This window comes from Ixodes scapularis, unplaced genomic scaffold (genome assembly GCF_016920785.2).
Source record: "Ixodes scapularis isolate PalLabHiFi unplaced genomic scaffold, ASM1692078v2 ptg001158l_1___fragment_3__unscaffolded, whole genome shotgun sequence".
In the NCBI taxonomy this organism is placed as follows: domain Eukaryota; kingdom Metazoa; phylum Arthropoda; class Arachnida; order Ixodida; family Ixodidae; genus Ixodes; species Ixodes scapularis.
Window position 1 is genome coordinate 3,750,001 of NW_024610108.1, and position 15,000 is coordinate 3,765,000.

The window sequence follows — 15,000 nt, forward strand, 5'->3', positions numbered from 1 at the left end:
GATGAACCCTCTAGTGTCAGTTTGGTCCAGGAGTCCTCGTACAGATCCTGTAGATAGTCGAGGAACCCCTGATCGAGTCCGGCTCGGCGAGCACCCCTGAGGACCGCTTCTGTCGTCACCCTGTCGAAAGCCTTGGACAGGTCCAGGCTTGCCATGTGCAGCGGCCGGAGCTTTTGCTTGGCGTCCTCCAGAACGGAGGCCAACAGGAAGACGTTTTCTGCGCATCCGTCTACAGGGGTGAAAGCTCGCTGCCTGTAGTCGAAATCCAGTTCGTTGATCAGTCGCTTCGCCAGGATCCTGTGATACAGTCTCAGCAGCACGCTGGAGACCGTTATGGGGCGGAAGTCCGAGTAGCACTTGGCTGGGGACTTCTTTGGAATGAAGGTCGTGCGCGCCCCTCTCAGCGACGTCGGCACGCGTTTCACCAGAGCCATTAGGTTCATGATGACCTCGAGTGTGGTGTTGGGAACCGTCCTCAACAGTCGCGCGGTGAACCCGTCAGGCCCAGGGGCCGACTTCACGGGTGGCAGATTACTCGTCACCTCCCGCGATGTCACCGGATAGAAGAGATTTACCTTTGCTTCCGAGGTTCCCTCCTCCTGCATTACTGCAGTAGTAGGAGTAGCCATCTCGTGCCCAGGTGGACACATGACTTCCTCCCACTGTGCAAGCAAATGGGCTGGGTCCTCGACCAGGACTTCCGGAGTGCCATCCAAGACACCCCGGCGCAGTCGCCCTGCCGTTTCCGGAAGAACTCCTGCATCCTGGCGTATTCCCGTCTCTTTCTTTTCCGGCGACTCGTCGGCCCCTTTGCCTGACGGTCCCCAGCGCGACCATGACTTGGACCCTTGTCACACACGAAGACGTGCCGGAGATAGTCGTCGAGTTTGGCCGACACAACCACCCCTTCACAGGCCTGTTTGGCAATGTCCCACAGTATGTCAGACTGGAATTTCCGAGGGCATGGCTTCTGGATGAGTTTCCTTAGGTGTTCAAGGATTGCCGACTCCCCCTCGGTGCCTTGGGCACTTCCGGTCGGTCGGGGGTCTTCCTCTTTTTCCTCAGCGTCTGTCACGCCCCCAGCTGGTACTGTCTCCTGAGTCAGGCGCTGCACCAGCTGTTTGTACTCATCCTTCTTTCTTTGTCCTTTTATCGACTCCAGCGTTCGTGCTGGGAACGAGTTGCGCAGGTCCACATTCAAGAACCTGGACCCCGCGCGTCGGAGTTCTACCTCTCGCTTAGCGAGTAGGTATCGCTCCTCAGCTTCCCATCGGGGCTTTACTCGCTCCACCACTACCTCCGCATTGGCTTCCACTGGGTGGCGTGCCTTGGAATGTAGTGTGCGTCCCGCTTTCGTCTTGAATGCCCGACCACAATCGGAGCACTCGAAGGGTGTAGCACATGGGGTTGTAGACTGCTGAGTCTGGGTGGCATTTCTGCTTTCTCCCAGAGGAGCCTCTTCATCATCCTGGAGGGCTGCGACTAGTGCTGATGCATCTGCATTTGCAGAGTGCGCACTTTCTTGGCCACCATTTCCTCGTTGTTCCGCCGTCCAAACTGTTGCCGCTTTATGTGGCAAGGATTGTCGGTCCACCCCGGTCTCTGATACCCACATCGTCGACCGGGTGTCCCCCGACAAAGGGGTGACAGAGCGTTCCGACTCTCCTTGGACAGTTGCACTGCGATTGACTTCTCCTCGGTGAGTAGGGATATGGGGGTTCGGTTGGGCCAGCGCAATCCCTCCAGCGCCCCGAGCGGGACGCTTGGTGGGGGTTTCCACACGCTGAGTAACCCGGTTGAAGATCCCCCCCCTGCCCGGGGTGCCCGCACCGCTTAGATTCCGCTGATGAGACGGGGACTTCGCAGTTTCGTCACGGGCTCTCCTGGCTAGGGGTTTCTCCTTCCTCCTGGTTTCCAACCAGTCACTTTTCGGGGCTAAGCTGCTTTCAGAGTGCTGATGAGACGAACCTCCAGCTGCCGCGCCTACTGGCTGACTGTCTCGCACCAGAACGGTTTGAGATACATGTTGGGCTCTTTTGTCCTTCTGAGTATGGACACTTGTGAATGTGTACTCCATCCCTGTGCGGTCCCCACACTCAGGAGTCACGGACGTGTTTGGTACGCGCACCCTCATTGCGGGCCTGGGTTTGCGTTGGTCCCTTGACATCGTTTGCCCATTGTCCATCAGTGGCCCTTGACCAGACCTAGGACTGTGGGCACTCTCTGTCGAATTGTCTGGGGCAGTCACCATCCTTGCTACGGTGGCGGTCGTCGAGGTGCGCTCCCCCGTGCGGGGCTCCATCATGGGGTGATCCCCACACCTAGGGGCACCGACAGCTGCACCTGACGACCATCCACTTTGCCTAGGTTCGTGCCTTGTCCGCTTCAATGAGTCAGTTGAGTGGACCTTTCGGCTCCCTGCGGTGTCAGAAGGCTGCGAGCCGATACCTCCCGCCACTTTTCCTTGTGGGGGTGCTCCTGCGGCATGGTACTGTTTGGCCCGCGCCCCTTTAGCGCGTTGGGAACCCGCTTCGTCCACTGACTCTGCAGTCGCCATCAGTGTCCCGGCGCCGGCCTTAGGTGTAAACACCATCAGTGGCTTCTTCCGGGACCTAGGCTTCTGCTGGGGTCCTTCTTCGGGACCCTCCTTGGTGCGGGCCGCCTTACGGCTCCCGCGGGAGTCAGAGTGGATTCCGGGGATCACGTGTTCCCTTGCGGTCTCTGATGGCTCTGGGCGGATACCTACCCCGACATGTCCTCGTGGGGGTGCTACAGTGGCGTGGTACTGGCTTGCCTTTTGCCGTCTTCTCCGCTGGGACGCTTCAGTGTCCTCCAACTCTTCCTCTGGGTGTTTGTTACCCAAGGAGGGGCAGATCTCTCGCTCGGCCTCCTCCGGCAGTTCCCCCTGCCGAAGTGGTCGCCCCGCACTGATCTGCTTTGGCTCTACGGACTGCACGCCGAATCGTGCATCCTCGTTCCTTCTGCGGTTGCTAGACCTTGGGAGCACAGTCATCGTGTTTCCCTTGTGCTTGGTCTTAGCTTTGTCCTTTTGCTTTCCTGTTTTCGGTGCAGGCTCCCGAGCAGCCACCTCCGACAGATCCCGCTCGGGTCCGCCGGGAGGAGCCTCCGCTCCGGGTCCACCTTGCGACCTTCTGGCTGACAAGCAACGCTTAGGGCTCGGAGCGTCGGGCATTGACCCGTGGCTTTCCGATTTGTGGGTTTTAGGACTTGCCGAGCCGCTTTTGAACCTGCGGGGACGGTTTCCCCGTAGATCCTGGGTTTGGGACGTGGTTTGGCCGGTGTTCAGACAACCGTTTCCAGTGGTACCATCGAGGAGGTACACATCCCGTGGGAAGTCGGAGGCTCTACCGTGATCCATAGTCAAGGTCCGAACTTTATGGTCACGCTCCAACTCCCCGAGTAACTAGGTGCTCCGAGCAGCCAAACTCGAAACAAACGCCGAATAGGGTGATCCTATCGGGGCTACCCTCTGTGATCCAACGCGTGCGCTAAGCCCGCTCACAAGAGAGTCATAGTTACTCCCGCCGTTTACCCGCGCTTTGATGAATCTCTTCACGTTGACATTCAGAGCACTGGGCAGAAATCACATTGCGTCAACACCGACCAGCGGCCATCGCAATGCTTTGTTTTAATTAGACAGTCGGATTCCCCCGGTCCGTGCCAGTTCTGAGTTGACTGTTTTTTGCCGGCCGAAGCATAGCACTTTGGGCACGAAGCCCTCAGACGCCGCGCAGCTGAGGCTTTCCACAGGAAGGTCCCGACGCTGGTCCGGGCTTGGCCGCGCCGCGTGAACGGCGAGCCCCGCCCAGTCCCGGTGCAGTGCCGTTCCTGCTTCAGGTCCCCAGCCCGACCGGCTCAGTCCTCAGAGCCAATCCTTATCCCAAGGTTACGGATCCGTTTTGCCGACTTCCCTTACCTACATTGGTCCATCGACTAGAGGCTGTTCACCTTGGAGACCTGCTGCGGATGTGGGTACGGTCCGGCACGAAAATCACACACCCTGACTCGGATTTTCAAGGGCCGACGCGAGCGCACCGGACAGCGCAAGAACCGCACTGCTCTACGGAGCCACCATCCCTATCTCGGGGCGAACCCATTCCAGGGACTCCATCTCCTTACAGAGAAAAGAAAACTCTTCCCGGGGCTCGCATCGGCGTCTCCGAGCTGGTTTGCGTTACCGCACTGGGCCCCGAAGGACCAATCTCCGTGTCCGGGTTCGGGATTATTAACCCGATTCCCTTTCGGTCACTGCGGGGCTCTCTCCACTGCAAAAAAGTGCTCCCGCTTCGGAAAGAACTTCTCCTTTCCCTTAGGACCGACTGACCCATGTTCAACTGCTGTTCACATGGAACCCTTCTCCACTTCAGTCCTCAAGGTTCTCACTTGAGTATTTGCTACTACCACCAAGATCTGCACCAGCGGCGGCTCCAGGCGGGCTTACGCCCGACACCTTCAACGCTCACCGCAGCGGCCCTCCTACTCGCTGCAGCTTAGCACCCCCTTGTTTGCGTGCATCTGCCGGCAGCGGCCGGGGATAGGCTCGACACTAGAGCGCCATCCATTTTCGAGGCTAGTTGCTTCGGCAGGTGAGTTGTTACACACTCCTTAGCGGGTTCCGACTTCCATGGCCACCGTCCTGATGTCTTAAGCAACCAACACCCTTCATGGGATCTCATGAGCATCCCGCATCGGGCGCCTTACCCCGGCGTTTGGTTCATCCCACAGCGCCAGTTCTGCTTACCAAAAGTGGCCCACTTGGCACTCTCATCGCTTCCGGAGGCCTCAGACCAGAAGGCCTCCGACACACCCATTGAAAGTTTGAGAATAGGTTGAGGTCGTTTCGACCCCAATGCCTCTAATCATTCGCTTTACCAGGTGTGACTGGTCTCGGCAACAAGCGCCAGCTATCCTGAGGGAAACTTCGGAGGGAACCAGCTACTAGATGGTTCGATTAGTCTTTCGCCCCTATACCTGGGTCGGACGATCGATTTGCACGTCAGAAGCGCTTCGGACCTCCACCAGAGTTTCCTCTGGCCTCGTCCTGCCCGGGCATAGTTCACCATCTTTCGGGTGCCAACGTGTGCGCTCTAGCGCCGCCCCCACGACGTGAGCGTGTGGGGCGGGACGTTGCTGCTCCCTTCATCGGACCCCTGGGCGGCCCGGGATCGCAACTCGGCACGGCACGAGGCCGCGCCTTCACGTTTCATTGCGCCTCTGGGTTTTGAGGGACCCATTGACTCGCGCACATGTTAGACTCCTTGGTCCGTGTTTCAAGACGGGTCGGGTGGGTTACCGACCTACTCGCCGCCAACCATGACGACCCTCCGCGGAAAGAACCCGCCTCGCCGGTTCCGAGCCCCAAACACCGAACGTCAGGCGAATACCTGGCGTAAGCCAGGCGACCCGTTGACCCAGCCGGGTTTCCCGCTCCGCATTCCGGAGGGCATCGTTTCGGGCCTCCCCAAAGGGAGTAGCCCATGAGGCCTGGGCAGGGTGACGTACTCGATTACCGGCCAGGTATAACTCCCACGACAGCCAAACAAGGGCCGTCGCCGGTCACCTCCAGCGGCCGGACTCAAAGTCGTTCTTGAAAGGGTTACCCGTGCCCGTCGCGGCGTCCTACCGACGGTGGAAAATGCGTTCCGGAGTGCGCGGCACCGCGCGGGCAGCCGGAACGGGCCCCCACAAGGAGAGCCCGTAAACCAAGACGCTGACACCGCTCCACGTCACAGCGAAACTGAATCCCACCGCCCTCGAGCTTCGAGGGCCCACCCGTTTTACTCTAAGCGGTTTCACGTACTCTTGAACTCTCTCTTCAAAGTTCTTTTCAACTTTCCTTCACGGTACTTGTGAACTATCGGTCTCTCGGACGTATTTAGCCTTAGATGGAGTTTACCACACAATTAGGGCTGCACTCTCAAGCAACCCGACTCACGGGAGGTTCCATCCCGAGAGAGCAGTGGCGGAGACGGGCCTGGCACCCACTCTGGGTCAAGCCCCTGTCAGGGGGACTTGCACCACCGCAAAACTCTCGGGAACGTTACCTCCCATACACCACATTTCCCGATCGCCGGCAAGGACGAGGGATTCGGTGCTGGGCTAGGTCCCGTTTCGCTCGCCGCTACTAAGGGAATCCCTGTTGGTTTCTTTTCCTCCGCTTAGTGATATGCTTAAATTCAGCGGGTTGTCTCGCCTGATGTGAGGTCGACAATTTATTTTGTGCGCTTTCCAACAAAAACTTCGCCTCCTTACCACATGTCAAAAACACAAAAGGATGGCGAACTAACAGTTGTTGTACACAAGCTTTGCATCGCTTTCGATTCGACAAAAAAGAAAGCGCGAAATCCAACGGCATTCCCCTACTGGATGGCTCCAGTATTCATCGGGGACGCGAAGGTCTTAGACTGACGGAAGGCTACGACGCAAAAAACTTTCCTCCCAGAAGCGTTTTTCTTTTTTTTTGTGCAAATCAACGCCACGAGATTTACATTTGCCGACGCCGCGTTTCAACGCGCCAACGCCAACTCCGTCCCACGGTTTTTCCACTCGAACAACATCCACGCCAAAGAAAACAGAATCGATCGAAAAGAAACCGTTTCAAATCTCCGTTTCTAACGCACCGACGTCACAGCGCCGTTCAACGTGCGAAAGATTTTTTTGGTACGGGATTTTCCACAAACGGTATCCATCGAGTTTCGTTTTCCCATGCAGTGTTCGATAAAAACTCGTAGGAGGAGGAGGACTGGTTAAGCGCACGCGTGCAATCGCACCACTCGTGCATTTGCTCAAAGAAAACGCAACGCAAGAAAGCATAAAACTGCGTGCTGCCCACGATCCGACACAGTCAAAACGAGGTAGAAAACAAATTCTCCTCTCTTGATATATGATCCGACCCTCACACAGACGAAGCCACGGGAAGGCCCGAGGCCGCAATGTGCGTTCAAAGAATAAGTGCTCAGTGTGTCCTGCAATTCACACCAAGTCTCGCAGCTGGCTGCGTTCTTCATCGACCCGAGAACCGAGTGATCCACCGCTTAGAGTCGTGTCAATGTGTTTGGATTTTTCAATCAGTACGACAAAACACAAGTTGTTGTTTTTTTTCGCGCCCGGCACATCCCATGCCATCTCGAAAGCGCAAAAAAAAGCTTCTTCTCAAACGCCTCTTCGTTAATCAAAACAAAAGGGCGATCCTCGAGAAGAGACGAAAAAGGGGGCGATGCGCCTTTTGTAACCCGCGGATTGTCCCGGTGCACTTGAAATCTCCTCTCAATCGAGGCAGCAGAGGGATCCCGCTGGGCGCATCATCGAAAGGAACGGAGGCCACCCAAAGAAAAAGGCACATCCGAACCACAGTTGTTTTTTTTTGTGCCGTCCCGACGGCATCCAAGCTTGGTCGGGATCGGCGCCAGATAAATTCGCACATCGAGTCCATTCCCCGTACAAGAGGAAGAAGACAAAACGATGCAAAATAACATCCGGTAATGATCCTTCCGCAGGTTCACCTACGGAAACCTTGTTACGACTTTTACTTCTTCTAAATGATCAAGTTTGGTCATCTTTCCAACACACCGGCGCAACCGAAAGGCCGCTCCGGGTATCGGTCCGAAGACCTCACTAAATCATTCAATCGGTAGTAGCGACGGGCGGTGTGTACAAAGGGCAGGGACGTAATCAACGCGAGCTTATGACTCGCGCTTACTGGGAATTCCTCGTTCAAGGGGAACAATTGCAAGCCCCTATCCCAATCACGAAGGAGGTTCCACGGGTTACCCAGTCTTTACAGACAGGGATAAAAACACGCTGCTTCCTTCAGTGTAGCGCGCGTGCGGCCCCGGACATCTAAGGGCATCACAGACCTGTTATTGCTCTGTTTCGTGCGGCTAGGAGCCGCTTGTCCCTCTAAGAAGGGTGCAAGGTGCAGAGAACCGCGCACCTATTTAATAGGCTAGAGTCTCGTTCGTTATCGGAATTAACCAGACAAATCGCTCCACCAACTAAGAACGGCCATGCACCACTATCCACCGAATCAAGAAAGAGCTCTCAATCTGTCAATCCTCCCAGTGTCTGGGCCGGGTAAGTTTTCCCGTGTTGAGTCAAATTAAGCCGCAGGCTCCACTCCTTGTGGTGCCCTTCCGTCAATTCCTTTAAGTTTCAGCTTTGCAACCATACTTCCCCCGGAACCCAAATACTTTGGTTTCCCGGAAGCTGCCCGCCGAGTCATTTGAGTAACTCAGGCGGATCGCTGGTTGGCATCGTTTATGGTTAGAACTAGGGCGGTATCTGATCGCCTTCGAACCTCTAACTTTCGTTCTTGATCAATGAAAACATTCTTGGCAAATGCTTTCGCAGTAGTTCGTCTTGCGACGGTCCAAGAATTTCACCTCTAGCGCCGCAATACGAATGCCCCCGTCTGTCCCTCTTAATCATTATCCTGTATTCCAAAAACCAACAGAACAGAAACAGGATCTTGTTCTATTATTCCATGCACTGTTATTCAGGCGAATCGCCTGCGTTGAGCACTCTAATTTTTTCAAAGTAAACGCGCCGGCCAAAGCAAGGCACCTGATGAAGGGAACCAAGCCACGACAGGCATGATGTTCAGCACGGGCCGTAACGTGGTGTCCACGCACTTCCCGCCTGTAACTGAGATCCAACTACGAGCTTTTTAACCGCAGCAACTTTAGTATACGCTATTGGAGCTGGAATTACCGCGGCTGCTGGCACCAGACTTGCCCTCCAATGGATCCTCGTTAAAGGATTTAGAGTGTACTCATTTCAATTACGGGGCCTCAAAAGAGTCCCGTATTGTTATTTTTCGTCACTACCTCCCCGTGCCGGGAGTGGGTAATTTGCGCGCCTGCTGCCTTCCTTGGATGTGGTAGCCGTTTCTCAGGCTCCCTCTCCGGAATCGAACCCTGATTCTCCGTTACCCGTAACAACCATGGTAGGCGCATAACCTACCATCGACAGTTGATAAGGCAGACACTTGAAAGAAACGTCGCCGGCTCGTGGCCGTGCGATCAGCACAAAGTTATCCAGAGTCACCACACAAAACGGACCGAAGCCCGATTGATCTTGGTCTAATAAAAGCACCCGTCGCCCCGAGGGGCTTCGGGCTCACTGCATGTATTAGCTCTAGAATTGCCACAGTTATCCAAGTAGGAAGAAACGATCTAAGGAACCATAACTGATTTAATGAGCGATTCGCGGTTTCGCCTTGTTTCGGCATGTACTTAGACATGCATGGCTTAATCTTTGAGACAAGCATATGACTACTGGCAGGATCAACCAGGTAATCTTTTCGTGGTGGGTCGCCCCAAACCCTACCAACGCGCGGACGCGGGGCCACCGTCAGGCGCCCCTTACGAACCGCAAACACACACAACGCTTAGGAATTACTTCCAAATCCAAGAAGAAATGAAGCACGTTCGAGCGCGCAGCCGGAATATCCCCGACCGAGGTCGGTACCGACGCGGCAAGAAGCGCATAAATTTCTTTCTCGTCGTAGCAACAGAAAGTCGTACGCCAAAAAAATCATTGACGACGCCTTCGCAGCGTTGCCGAGCTTTCAGGTCCCGTGAGGACGCGAGGACGCACCCCGGCCTTCGGTCAGAACGCACTCGTCATTTCACACCGTTCGGTTAGCGCGGACGCTCCGAAACACCCTCCTCTCGCATTCGTTTTCAAGACACAGGTGCACCCGAGAACCGACCCCAACGGCAGACGCCAGAGATCGCAGGTACCTTGCTGTAACGACCATGCGGCGGAGGCAGCGGCCGAGACGGCGACGAAAGGCGTCGGCGACGTCGTCAGACGCCGCTCGCACCAATCGAACGCTCGACAGACCCCACCTCCACATAATAGCACCGATAAGTATAAAGAAGATCCTTCAAGAGCATTCTGTACATAGTTTGTGGTTATCAGTTTCGGTGACTGACTGACTGACTTACTGTCTCTCACTCATGTGGCTCCTCGTTATTCAGTATCATTTATTTGTCCTTCTTTCTTTCTTATTTTTTTCCCCTCTCTCTCTCCTTATATATATATATATATATATATATATATATATATATATATGTATGTATGTATGTATGTATGTATGTTTGTGTGTATATATATATATATATAAATGTTCTTTTTTTCCTGTGTGCCTCTATATATACATACATACATACGTACATACATCCTACCCCTATAAAAAAAATTATTTCTCGCTTTTTATTAAAAACGTGCTGACCCCTGCTTGACTCTGATTACTTCTTTTCGACTTTCAGTTCATGTTAACATGGTCAACAGAAAGTTTATCGACTTTGTTATTACAAAGTAAACCAATATTTACACGGGGCGTTTCATGCGTTTTGAATTGTGTCAGAGCCGAACAATGAGCGCTATAGTAACTGAGATTGTCACTGCTTTTAATCCGAATGCTCGCGGTATCGCGCGTGTTTACGGCAGGCTTCATAATAGGCAATTTTCTTTCTTTACACTACTCTTCTTTGCTCACTTCATTGTTTCTACCATTGGTTTCGTTTGGAAGGCCCCGCCACTTAGTTTCCGACAAAGTCCTCTCAAGGAACGAAGTGAGAAGCACGTGATTAACAAAAGAAAAAGACGCGTGTTTTCTAGCGGTTACCCGTGTCGCTTTGCGACACGGGCTTTCTGGCGCTTTCAACTGGGCGAGAGCCGAACACTGTACACTACTGCACTTGCGACGGGCAGCGCTTTCAAACGGAATACTGGAAATCTCGCTTACTTTTCTGGCAAGTTTGATAGGAGACAAATATTATTCTTTTCACGCGAATTGTTCGCTCTATTTCTAATCTCTCTCTTCCGTGTCCTTGGCATGGAACGCCCGCTTCGTCTCCCACAAAGTACTTCCGAGGAATCAAGTGCAAATCACGCGACTTTAAAATGTGCGTGTTTTCTAGCGGTTACCCGTGTCGCGAGGCGACACGGGCTTTCTGGCGCTTTCAACTGGGCGAGAGCCGAACACTGTACACTACTGCACTTGCCATGGACAACGCTTTCAAACGGAATACTGGAGATGTCGCGTGCTTTACTGCCAAGCTCAATAAGAGACGAATTTCTTTCTTTTCACGGGAATTATTTCCTCTATTTCTAATCTCGCTCTTTCGTTTCATTGGGAAGGAACGCGCGCTTAGTTAGCCGCAAAGCAGTCTGAATTAATCACGTCCAAAGTACACAATTTTACAATATATAGTGTTTTTACCGGTTGACCGCGTCAGAAAGCGTACCTTTCCGACGAGGTCTGTGTCGCTTTGACGTGAGCGGGAGCAACGCGATTTGGGCTAGTGCACGCGAGATTGGCAGCGCTTCCAATTCCAGTACTGTAGATATTGCGTGCATTTTTTACACGCTTGAGGATGTGGGATTTTCTTTCTTGTGACGTGACCCGTTTGTCAAATTGTGTCTCGCTTTTTGGTATCGTTTAAGAAGCCCGTCCGCTTACAATCCTAAAAAAAAAAAAAAGAAATTATTAAAGAAAGACGCCCATACTTTTTTGTTGCTCTTTCTTTTATTATCTGCGCAGGATTTTAATTTGTGTAAGTTTTGTTTACTGTCCCGACTACGTAGGCGTTCGTACATGCCCGTCCTCGCGCCTCGAATTGTGTGCGAGCGAAATCAATCTCCCCAAGCTAGCTTCAGAAATTGCTCGAAAATCGAACGTGAGGAAAGCCAGAGATACGTGGTTTTCACAGGTCGTGCAAGATTAATCCATAAAGTGCGATATTGGTATATATATATATATATATATATATATATATATATATATATACATACATACATACACATACATGATTTCTGCGACAAATAGGAAGACAAAAAGACCATGTTCAAGCATAATATAGGAACATTGACACTTTGCACACACAAGGGAGGTCAAATGGCAGGTTTTTCTTCCTTGTGCAGGAAACTTTATTGCAATGTCAGAAGGGAAGTTCCACTCTAGAATTGTGCGCTCAATAAAGGAGGAAAGGAAATGCACTTGAAAACCTTCACAGTTCAAGTAAGAAAACATTTCGAAACGACAGTTTGTTTTCTTGCAGGGAGGAGAAGAGGGGAGAGAGGGAGGGAGGGAGGGAGGGAGGGAGGGAGGGAGGGAAGGAAGGAAGGAAGGAAGGGGGGGGGTTGCCATGCACGGTGAAGACCAGAGTGCCGAACCGAAAACCAAAGCGAACGAAAAACCGGAACCGAGGAGTTAGTTTCAGCCGAACCGAAACTGACCCGCCAACTTGGAACTGTACGGAAGAAAATATAACTGTCTATTAGTCTGACGATGAATAGAAGTACAAGGGTGTACGGCAGGGATAGCTGAAAAAAAAAAGGCTCTATGGACTTGGAGCGGCAGCCCAAAGTCGATGACGACGAAAAGAAAGCACACAGTTTCGGAAAACAGGCGGTAAGAAAGCGACAAATTAAGTAGCCGTCATGTCGAGTTGATTGCTTAGCTCTATTTAAGATGAAGGAAAAAAAAGTAGCACAATTGATGCTTACTTGCTAAATTGAATCAACCATTATCTTGTAAAGAAAAAAAACCTCAAATGCCAATCACCTGTATTTTAGGCGACCCAACAGACTGATAACTTTTAAATTCAGGCTAAAATATAACACAAAAAAAAACAAGGAAAGACAGATATGTATGTAGCTTGTCATTTACTGCTCCATCAAATTTAAATAAAGCAATTTATTTCTCGGCACCTGAAAATAAGCGAACCCTACAAATGAATGGAAAGATACCCGTTTGCACTCTTGAAATAGTGCCTATTACGAAAAGAAGCACCAGGTAAATATAATATCACTTTAGCTTCTTCTTTTTCTTTTTAATACGGTACGCTGTTGGTTCATCTTAGTAAAATATATAAAATAGCGCAAAAAAGACGAGGACAAGGAGTATACAGGAATGGCACTCACTTTCAACTAGTTTTATCCAGGAAAAGTAAACATACATATATAGCTTTTATTCACGATAAGTGCCGAGGGCAGCCGAGAAGGCGGCAATAGCCCCGGATGGTTTGATCGTGCTGGGAGACACCAGCATCCCAGCTCAAATATCTTCTACCCTTAAGAATATGTGCTGCTTTGCCTGTCGTGTGTATATACATGTTCACTTTTCCTGAATGAAACTAGTTCAACATCAGCGCCTGTCCTGTATACCTCTTGTTCTTCTATTTGTTGTGCTATTTTAATGTCCTACATTACTTTTGTGCTCCCGCAAATCGAAGCAAACCAATAAAAAATTCGGTTCGACACTCTGGTGGAAACTAAAAGCTTAGAAAGAAAGAGAAAAAAAAGAAAAAGGAAAACATTTCTACAATAATGATAAGCAGGAGGAGGAGGAGGAGAACAAGAAGGCTAATAATGTGGAAAAAAAAAGACACGACCCAAATAAATCAATACAAAGGATGGTATAAGTCATGCATACTTACCACATGTAAAATTAATTAAAAAAAAAAATTAGAAAAAAATGTGTATTTATATATATATATATATATATTTTTTTTTTTTCTTTTATCCAGAGGCTTTGGCGCACGCACAGCACTGCACTGCACTTGACTGCACTGCACTGCACTGCACAACACAACACAACGAGAGACTTTCCACAAACACACCACTGCGTACGAGGACACGACCACGTAGAGCTGCACGAAAACAAGCGCCGTAACTTAATAAAAAAAAATAAAAAAATCCTTTCACTAGACGGACGGCACAAGAACGGAAACTGCTCAAAGAGCACACACACACACGACACATATTAATGAATTAATAAGGGGCACAAGTAGAACCTACTTGGGCGATACGTAGGACACGGCACCCACACCAGAGGCCTTGCACAAGCACAGCACTGAGCACTGAGCACCGAGCAGCAGGTCACAGGACAGAAATGACGTCCACGCTGAGTAGGCCGAAGGCAGGGAATTACGGACGCACGCGAGGTCACCCACAGGCACTTTCACCGGAACCACGCCACAACACCACGCTGCAGAGCGCGCACTGCAAAGCGAAACCATGCGCTCACCTTCGGAAAGCACGGAGGGCGGGCGGCACAGAGAAGCAAAAAGACGTCAAAAGCACATCGCGATGAAGCGGCGGCGAATGAACACTACTCACTGGTGGAAATGGATATCTCCTCAAGCGAAAACATGCAATGACCACGCATGGTTTAAGATGCACGTGGGAGACGCGCACACTTTCAGAAACCAGGTACGCCAACGCACGCGGGCAATAAGACGGACAAAACGCGTCGAAAATACATCGCGTGCAAGCAGCGCCGACTGCATACCACTCACGGTTGCAAAGGTTTCTTACAAGTTTGCACTCCAGAATCTTAACGCGTTGGAAAGCGTCCGAGCTCACCAAGAACCAAGAACTATCACTACGCAGGAACAACGCAAAACAAAAGCAAAAAAAAAAAAAAAAAAATGTAGGAGACCGCTAGATAGATGAAAACGCCGTCATACTTTGTAAACAGAATTTGGAAAATAAGTAGCGCCGCCAGGTGGTCGGCGCCCAAATAGATGCGTAGGCGCGCCTAAATTGTTTAAATATTTTCTGTTTATATGACGAGACGACGTAATGTAAAATCAAATCAATTAATTTAAACAAAAAGTAAAAACTAAAAAAAAATAATTAAAAACAAATGAATGAATAGTGGCGTCATCTAACGAACCTAAAGCAAGGCTCCGGTTTTCGAGCCGTTAACTGCGCAGCGCCATCTGGTTTGGATGGTAAAAGAAACAAAATACGCAAGTGACAATGCTACGCGAGAGTCGGATGGTTGTTTTTAGCGAATCGGGGAAGTACGCTGGCGTTGTGCTTGTTTACGTGAGCGAAGCGAACGCGAGGGGTGGCTGGACCGTCGCGACGAAGTCCCGACGAGTACACGCGTCCCTAATGGTTCAACAAAGAAGAAAACTCGAGGAGCGAACACACTTCCGCCATGTGCAAGCAACGTGAAGG

The 15,000-nt window shown here is 51.3% G+C and overlaps 2 non-coding genes across 2 annotated transcripts; both read right to left on the reverse strand.

Annotated features, from left to right (window-relative positions):
* Positions 1-6,910: 6,910 nt before the first annotated feature.
* On the reverse strand, positions 6,911-7,063 carry LOC115312376. Its single transcript, XR_003917180.2, has one exon. It is a non-coding gene; the product is annotated as a 5.8S ribosomal RNA (ribosomal RNA).
* Positions 7,064-7,500: 437 nt separating this feature from the next.
* Positions 7,501-9,316, reverse strand: LOC115312388. The gene has a single exon (XR_003917192.2). It is a non-coding gene; the product is annotated as a small subunit ribosomal RNA (ribosomal RNA).
* Positions 9,317-15,000: the final 5,684 nt, after the last annotated feature.